Genomic DNA, 9,500 nt, shown 5'->3' on the forward strand with positions numbered 1-9,500 from the left:
GCCTCTGGCAAAACTTCCCAAGGATGATATAGGACTACTTTTGATCAACACCCCACCATCCGAGTCTCTTAGTCTTTAAGTTTTTTGTCTTCCTGAGGGCACAGGCACGGGAGTCTCCATTTCATATCCTCTGGTTTATTTTAGATAGAAATTCTTTCACACGAGTTTGTCTTCTTGTGACAAGAACTGAATTCAGAACAACCTATGATGTCATCTTGATGATGTCACTCCTAGGGAGGAATTTCACGTTGCAGCTCCTGGGAAGGCCCCGTGAAGAAGTGTGAGAGCTCAACGGAAGATTCCTGAAAATGTACCTCACCTCAGAGAACAGCAGGTGGGAGCAGACAGTGCAGTTAGAAGGGTGACATGAGACCCAGAGCTTTGAACCAGCACTTGGGCTAAGCTCCTGCCAGTAGAAATCCCAGCAGGGCGTCAGCAGGCACTGCCTCTAGAGACGATGAAGAAAGTGATGTTGGGTCCCAAGCGTCACTGACTGACTTGGGAATCCTTGGACGGTGGCGAGCGGCCACCAGGGAGCTGGGAGTGAGGCCAAATGCGGTTGGAGGATTGCCCGCGCACGACGGTTTTCTGGGAGAGAGAAGGAAGTGAGGGTTTAGTTTGGGACCATGAGAGAACAGGGATTTAGAGTACCTCACTTTTCCTGAATGACTGAGGGGCTGAAACAACACTTTCATCCCACCAAGGAATCTGGCTGGGTTGGAAGCCTAGACACGTAGGTGTGGGTACGGGGTGGGCACAGGCACAGGACAGAGTGCTGTGTCCATGTAGACACATTGGGTTTCTGACCTGGACCAAGAGGACCACAGAAGCAATACTCTTTTTATACAACCAGTGAATTTCGAGAATTCCCTTAACATTTTCTGCTGTAGTACATTTGACTTGACCTTATTTCCTCATGACCCCCACTACCAAACCCCCGTGGTTCTTAATCTTTCTAGAGCAGGTGGAATTTCTTTCCTGCAGCTGGTTTTTCACTGTGTTCTTCCAGAGACTATTGGGAAAGTTTTATTTCTCTTCTGCAGAATGTGAGTGTCCGCTGTAATGTCCTTGGCTGCAAAAATTAGATGAGTTTTTATCTCAGTGGAATATTAGCTTTTCCATAGAAATTATAAATTCAAATTATGCACCATGAAAGGGAGTACAGAAGCTGCGCAAATTTAATGAGAAAGAGATTATATTCAAGTTTCCTATTATCTAGTAATTTAAAGTGCACATTAATTGAAGAATCTTGGATTTTGGAATTGGTCTTCTCTAATGAAATTTGAATATTTGGGATAAAGGGATTGAAGATTAGAAACAGTCTGAAATGGGATTTCACATTGCCGTTTCTTTAGCAGATATAAAAGCTTTAATAACGTTGTTTATAATTTTCATTTGTGAATTGTTCAGAGAAAAGGCTCCACCCCCATTCTGTTCCTTCTTCATCTTCTTAGTCCTTTGGCAGAAAAGAAAACCAAGAAGTCTGAAAATAGAAATAGCAGGTTTGGAGTGATGCAGAGCCGAGTCTTTAGCTGTGGCTGGATGGTTCTACAGGTTTACATTTAATTCCAGGGAAGTGTTTCTTTGGCCACGATCCAGTCTCACTGTCTTTGAGTCAGGTGGCTTTTTTCAAATACTGAATGTGGGGATATCTCCGTAGAAGTAACCTCGAGAGGGCTACAATAAATGGCGATACTGATGGCTTATCAGTGCTGCAGCAGGAAAATGCGTTCCTGATGAGTAAGGCATTGGGCTTGTTCAGGGCATCCAGCTCGGCCCGGACAGATGGGTAGTGGCAGAGGAGATATGATCAGAAGGTGTTGACTCTACTGCTTTGGAACTTTTTGAAACAAATTTTATGCCCAAAGGAAAAACAAACAGGAAAATGAACACACAGTAGAACAAGAAAGAAGGAAAATTCATACGCAGAATTCAAGGAAAATGAGTCAAAGAGATGAATGTGGGCATTGATGATTTTATTCTGACTTTACAGATGGTCATTTTATATCAGCATGGTTCCCAGGATGAAGTCACTGAACTGGTATCCCACAAGCAGAATTTCAGAGTCACTGGAACACACTGTTCCCGTCCAGGAGACCTTGATTGACCCTGCTTACTCAGACCTTACTTAAGACATACCATCCTGTAGGTAACGGCTAAATGTAGTATGAAGAGTTCTTACATGTCAGGCTAAAAGCTCAATGGAAAAATAGGTAAAGAATACAGACATTTGGCAAATGAATGTAGAAATCGCTGTTGAAGTATGAAAAAGATGTTCACTGTGACAAAGAATTTTAAATGAAAATAATGTGACAGCATTATTTTTGAACCCCTTAAGGTGGCAAGTAAAAACAAGATTATGCTCAGTGATGGTACCTGTTGAAAGCACGTGTCCAGTTAGTGAACTGGGTATTCTTCTAAAGCCCTTGTGGCCTTGTACATTGGTGTAACTTTCTAAAGGCCAGTTTGACAATACTATATTCACTCAGAGATTTGACTTTGTGTTATTTGAACCTTCCTAAAATGTAAATCTGATCATGATTTTTCTGCAGTATAATCTGTTGTTGGTTCCCCCTTACTTAAAGCAAGGATCAGTAAACTTTTTCCTGCAAAGGGACCGATGATAAATATTTTCGTATTTGGGGACTGTCTGGTCCCTGTTTGAATGGCTCAGCTCTGCCCTTGCACACAGAAACAGCCGTAGAAGGTAGGTAGATAAACAGGCATGGCTGTGCTCCAGTCAGACTTTATTTATAGATACTGACATTTCAATTTCATATATTATAATTTTCTCATCTCACTAAATACTATTATCCTTGTGATTTTTTGCAACCATTAAAATTGTAAAACCCATTCTTAGCTCACTGGTGGCTCCAAAACAGGTGGCGGGCTGAATTTGGCCATCTGGCTCTGGTTTACCTACCTATGGTTTGAACCATAAAAGTCCCAAACCCCAAAACTTTTACTGTGTTTCCTCACATGTTGTGCACTCTCACGCACCCATGTTTGCTTGTGTCTGCTTTTCTCTTTGCCGAGAACGTTGCCTCCACTGCTGCCATCCTAAACTTACTTTCATGTCTTATGTTGACTCAGAGATGAACTTTGGGCCACCTGGAACAGACAGTGCCAGGCCTGAATGGGTCTTTCCTGATCACCCAATCTCTGCTTAATAAAAGGAGAGAAGTGCTTCAATTTATTCTGCTACAAAACTCAAAAAAAAAATCTTTAAAAGGTAAATACTAGAGGAAAGCAAGATTTTTGGTATAATTTAATGTGAATCAAGGTATATCTAATCAAGAAAGTGAAAAACACTTAGATCTTCTCTATTTTGATGGTGTCAGGACTGAACACAGGAGGAGGGTGTTGGGTGACTGAGTTTGAGAGAAGGATTGTCACCCAGGATGGTGGGAAAACAAGCACGGAAAAGAGACTCTCAGCACATAAAAGGGAAGTCATACATTATGGCTTTGCATGGGGTCTCCCTTGTTTATTTTCAGCTGGATTGGGACATATGAAAGTTAGATAGGAAAGTGGTTATGTAATTAAACAACAAGCGAATGCATTTCTATTTCTTATGATTTGTCACTTTTAAAAATTTAGAGTTAATTTAATATAAAGAGATAATGAAATTGGTAGGTTACTTTTTATTATAGTGTTTCTAAAAATGATGTTTTAATAAATTCTGAAATATATTTTCACAAAGGCAATTGTATGAAGTAGTTGGCTAGACATGAATTCAATAACCCATACCTCTGGAAAACCCAGTGGCATGGAACGTGAGGAAATAATGATATACCATTATTAATAATGCAACAAGATTAGTTTTCTCAAGGATGTTTATTTTCTTTTTAAGTAATGTGTATGTGTACAGAAAACTAACATTGTGATCTCTAATCTATAAAGTAAAAAAATAATATTAATAACTACTAATAACCGATCAAATGTTTCCTGTGTGTTAGATGCTGTCTAAATGTTTTATATTCACAATCTCCCCCTGCCCCTAAATTTTAATCGTGGAACATTGCAAACTTATACAAAAAAGGAAACCGACCAGTATAGTGATCTGCCCAGTACCCATGTCCCAGCTTCAACAATTAACAATTTGTGGCCAAATTTGTTTTATCTACATCCCCACAGATTTCCCCCTCCCTTGTCATTTTGAACAAAATCCAAGACATCATATTATTTTATCCATAATATTTCTGTATGCATCTGTAAAAGATAAGAACTCAAGAAGATAAAACCATGATGCCATTATCACACTCGAAGATAATTACAGAAGTTTCTTCATACAGGTATACCTGGGAGTTATTATGGGTTTGGTTCCATGCCACCATAGTAAATTGACTGTTGCAGTAAAGCGAGCCATAATTTTTTGGTTTCCCAGTTCATATGAAAGTTATGTTTACACTACAGAAGTTACTTCCTCTATGAAAGTCTTGAACCCCTCAAAGTCATCCATGACGGTTGGAATCAACTTCTTCCAAAATCCTGTTAATGTTGATTTTTATACTCTTCCCATGAATTACGGGTGTTCTTAATGGAATCTAGAATGGTGAATCCTTTCCAGAAGGTTTTCAATTTACTTTGCCCAGATCCAGCAGAGGGATCACTGCTTATGGCAGCTATAGCTTTACAAAGTGTATTTCTTAAAACATAAGACTTGAAAGCCGAAATTACTCCTTGATCCATGGGCTGTAGAACAGCTATTATGTTAGCAGGTATGAAAACAACGTTAACCTCATTGCACATCTCCATCAGAGTTCTTGGATGACCGCGTGCCTTGTCAGCGAGAAGTAATATTTTGAAGAGAATCCTTTTTTCTGAACAGTAGATCCCAACAATGAGTTTAAGATATTCAGTAAACCATGTTGTCAGCAGATGTGCTGTCAACCAGGCTTTGTTGTTCCACTCACAGAGCACAGGCAGAGTAGATTGAGCATAATTCTTAAGGGCCTTAGGATTTTCAAGATGGTAAGTGTTCATTGGCTTCAACTTAAAGTCACCTGCTGCTTTAGCGCCTAACAAGAGAGTCAGCCTGTCCTTTGAAGGTTTAAAGCCAGGCAGTGACTTCTCTCTAAATACGGAAGTCCTAAATGGCTTCTTCCGAAATAAGGCTGCTGCTTCTACTTTGACAATTTTTTGTTTAGTGTAGCCACCCTCATGAATTCTCTCAGCCGGATCTTCCGGATAACTTGCGGCAGCTTCTGCATCGGCACCTGCTGCTTCACCTTGCACTTCTGTGTTAGGAGGCGGCTTCTTCCCTTAAACCTCGTGAACCAGCCTCTGCTGGCTTCAAGCTTTTCTTCTGCAGCTTCCTCACCTCTCTCAACCTTCATAGAACTGAAGAGGTAGGGCCTTGCTCTCAATGAGGCTTTTCATTTAAGGGAATGTTGTGACTGGTTTGGTCTTCTATCCAGACCGCTACAACTTTCTCCACGTCAGCAATAAGGTCGTTTTGCTTTCTTATCATTTGTGTGTTCACTGGAGCGGCACTTTTGATTTCCTTCAAGAACTTTTCCTTTGTATCACAGCCTGGCTAACTGTTTGGAGCAAGAGGCCTGGCTTTCAGCCTATCTCAGCTTTAGACGTACTTTTCTCGCTAAGCTTAATCATTCCTGGCTTTTAATGTAAAGTGAGAGGTGTGCAACTCTTCCTTTTACATGAACACTTAGAAGCCATGACAGGGTTATTAACTGGACAAATTTCAATATTGTTGTATTTCAAGGAACAGAGAGGCCCAAGGAGAGGGGAGAGACGGGCTATGGCCAGTCGGTGGAGCAGTAAGAACAGACACAGCATTTATCCGTCAAGTTCACTGTCTTACATGGGTGCAGTTCATGGCACCCCAAAACCATTAAAATAGTAACATCAAAGATCACTGGTCACAGGTCACCAAAGCAAATAAAATAATAATAAAAAGTTTGGAAATATTGGTAAAATTACCAAAATGTGGCGCAGAGATAGGGGGTGAGCAAATGGAACAATAGCGTCGACAGACTTGCTCAATACAGGGTTGCCATAAATCTTCGATTTGTAAAAAGACACAATATCTGCAAAGCACAATCAAGTGAAGCACAGTAAAATGAGACATGCCTGTGTCGTCAAATATCCAGTGTTCAGCTTTCCAGTTATCTCATAAAAGTTATAAATGTGTGTTTGTACTTTTAATTTTTAAAAAATTGTTTATTTGAATTGGGATCCAAATAATTTCCACATATTACAAATAATTTTTAATTTATAGGTGCCCCTCTCTCTCTTGCTCGCTCTCTCTCTTTATCTCTTTCTTTCTTTCTTTCTTTGCAATTTATTTTATTATTATTTTTTCTCTACTCTTTTTTGTTTTGTTTTGTTTTTTGTGGGATCTTAGTTCCCCCACCAGCGATCAAACCCGGGCCCTCAGCAGTGAAAGCGTGGAATCCTAACTACTGGACCACCAGGGAGTTCCTTCCTTGCAATTTATTTATTGAATAAACTGGGTCACTTGTCCAGGGTCTGGATTTTTCAGGTTGCACCCCATGTGGCTCTGTCCTTTGAGTTTCCTGTAAATTGATAGGTATATTTGGAGGCTTGATAAGGTAAGTGTGACAATAAATTTTGGGAAGGGCAAAGAAGACCTGTGGATGGTTTAGGTTCTTCTGTAAGGAGCCTTGTTTTCTCTCTTTTTGTGATGTTTGTAGATGCTGCTGTTAGCGACCTAGATTCATTAATTAGGGTTTCCAAAATTGTGACAGACTAATTGTAGCAACTTTTTTTTCATGTATTAGCTAGAAACTTCTTTAAAAAGAAATGTCTCTCATTTCCAACTTTTCTCCCATGTGGTACACTTTACACAGGAAAATAAGGACAAATGCTTCATTCCCCCCCGCCCCCATATTTACTAGTTTTTAAAATAATGAGTTAATAAGCAACTGTGATCAGATAGTGTGATTATTTATTTTGGGGGAGGGGAGGTCATTGTGATTCGTAGATTATACATAAAAACATACAAACATACACGTATACACACATGAAACCTACACCCTTAGTATGTTTCAACCCATTATGGTTATTTTTTGTATTGATGTTCAAAGTATCCCACTTCGACCGGGGGCAGTGGGCAGAGCTTACTCAGGTTGGTTCCTGGGTCCTTTGGTAAGACGCCTGCAGTCTTTTTTAGGGTCCTTGTCGTGTAGTAGGATTTCAGCCTCTTCTGTACATTTCCTATTTCGTATCTGTAATCAGTCATTTCTGTCGGAAGCCCTGGTTCTTTTTAGTAGGAAGAAATATTTGGACACCATATTCTAGTCTGTAGGGGTCATCACTGCTGCTGAGATGGCTTTCTCAGTGGACAATTCTAGGAAAAATGTAGACACGTTTTTAAAGATAAAAAAATCATGAGTTTTTATTGGTACTTCCAGGTTCAATTCAGGGCTGCTTAAGGTCTGTGCTAACCCTCCTTGGATATCACATGTCTGTCTTCTTTCTTCTACTCTAGAACCCCAATTCTCAGTAGCAGTAGGAATCTTAGAATTAGCATATTCCATAAATACTCAACTCTTCTATGCCTTGATGTACTCCCAACAGTCCAAGAATAACACTACCAACACTACCGCCAAGTATGTGATTATAGAAGACAGTACAACTTGTTTTGGTGGCTTTCTTTGTCCTTAGCATATTTAGAGTGTTAAGAGTCCATGCTTCAGGAACGTGCAGACAAAGTATTGTGCTTTAAAGTCGCATAGGATAGTTAGGTTTCTCTATGTGTGACTGTGCTACCACCTAGATATATATTTAGAGCCATTTACTTTATTCACTTGTTTAAATTTATTTATTTTATTTTGGCTGCATTGGGTCTTTGTTGCTGCGCGCGGGCTTTCTCTAGTTGTGGTGAGCGGGGACTACTCTTTGTTGCAGTGTGCGGACTTCTCATTGCGGTGGCTTCTCTTGTTGTGGAGCACGGGCTCTAGGTGCACAGGCTCAGTAGTTGTGACTCGCGGGCTCTAGAACGCAGGCTCAGTAGTTGTGGCGCACGGGCTTAGTTGCTCCGCGACATGTGGGATCTTCCCGGACCAGGGCTCGAACCTGTGTCCCCTGCACTGGCAGGCGGATTCTTAACCACTGCACCACCAGGGAAGCCCCTAAAACCATTTACTTTAATTTTTGGCATTGTATTTTAAAAATAACGAGGTTTTATAATTATCTGAAACATTTGCATAGTTTCAAAAGGAAATATCCAGAATGATGTAGATTCAAGCAAGGCTAAACTTGTCTATATATAATTTTACTGCTTGTTTTAAAATAGAAGCAGATATATATATATATATATACACACACATATATATATATATATATACACATATATATATATATATATATACACACACATATATATATATCAGATCAGATATCTATTTATCTTTATATTTGTTATATATTTATTATATAGTCATTATTTTACTGTTTGTTTTAAAATATAAGAAGATACATATATATCAGATCAGATATACATTTATTTTTACATTTATTATATATTTATTATTTTACTGTTCGTTTCAAAATAGAAGCAGATACTTAAATATATTCCTATATCTGCTTATCTTAGACGAGTGATAGTTTATCACAACTTTCTTCATCTTGCCCTTCTTACTTCACCGTATATCCTCAACATCATCCATAGCTGTATATAGAGATATTCCTCATCCCTTTGCAGAAATGAACCATTCTCCATCGTCTGGATGTGCTATAGGTTATTCAGTCAGTCAGACTTCTAGTCGACGTATGGGTTGTTTCCAGTATTTTGTCACTACAAAAAGTCTTGCAGTATACAGCTTGGTGCATATACCTTTTTTGTTTGTTTGTTTAAACGTAGCTTTCTGATGGGTTCTGAGAAGTGGGACTGTTGGGTGAAATGATGGATGCATGTATAATTTCATTATATATTGGCAAATTCTCCTCCTTTTTCTGTTCCCTCTAACAACATTGCCTGTATCCTCACAGCGTGTCCACGGTGAATATTCTCAAACTTTTGGATTTTGACAAAAACATAGATGAGAAGAGTTGGTTCAGTGTAGCTTTAGTTTGTCTTTCTTTTGTGATGGTTAAGAGCTATTTGCACTTCTCTTTCTGTGAACTTCATTTTCATTAATCTAGCCCATTTTTCTATTGAGTGGTTAGTGTTTTACTTCCCTATGTTTAGAAACTCATCGTGTATTAGAGGTTTTAAAACTTTGTGATAAAAATAAAAATATTTTCCTGGTTTATTTGTTTTCTACTTTTGTGATCTTTTGTCATGGAAATGTTTTAATTTTTATGTTATCAAATTTATGTATCTAATTCCTTATTGTTTCTGGATTTCAGTCACTGTTAGGAAAGTTTCCCTTCCTTTTAGGTTGTAAAGGAATTCACTTCTAGTATTATAGGTTTAAAATTTTATGTTTAAATATCTTATCCATTTGGAATTTATCCTGGACTGTGATGTGAGGAAAGATTCCAATTTTATTATTTTTTTCATATGATTA

This window comes from Balaenoptera musculus, chromosome 20, assembly GCF_009873245.2.
Source record: "Balaenoptera musculus isolate JJ_BM4_2016_0621 chromosome 20, mBalMus1.pri.v3, whole genome shotgun sequence".
In the NCBI taxonomy this organism is placed as follows: domain Eukaryota; kingdom Metazoa; phylum Chordata; class Mammalia; order Artiodactyla; family Balaenopteridae; genus Balaenoptera; species Balaenoptera musculus.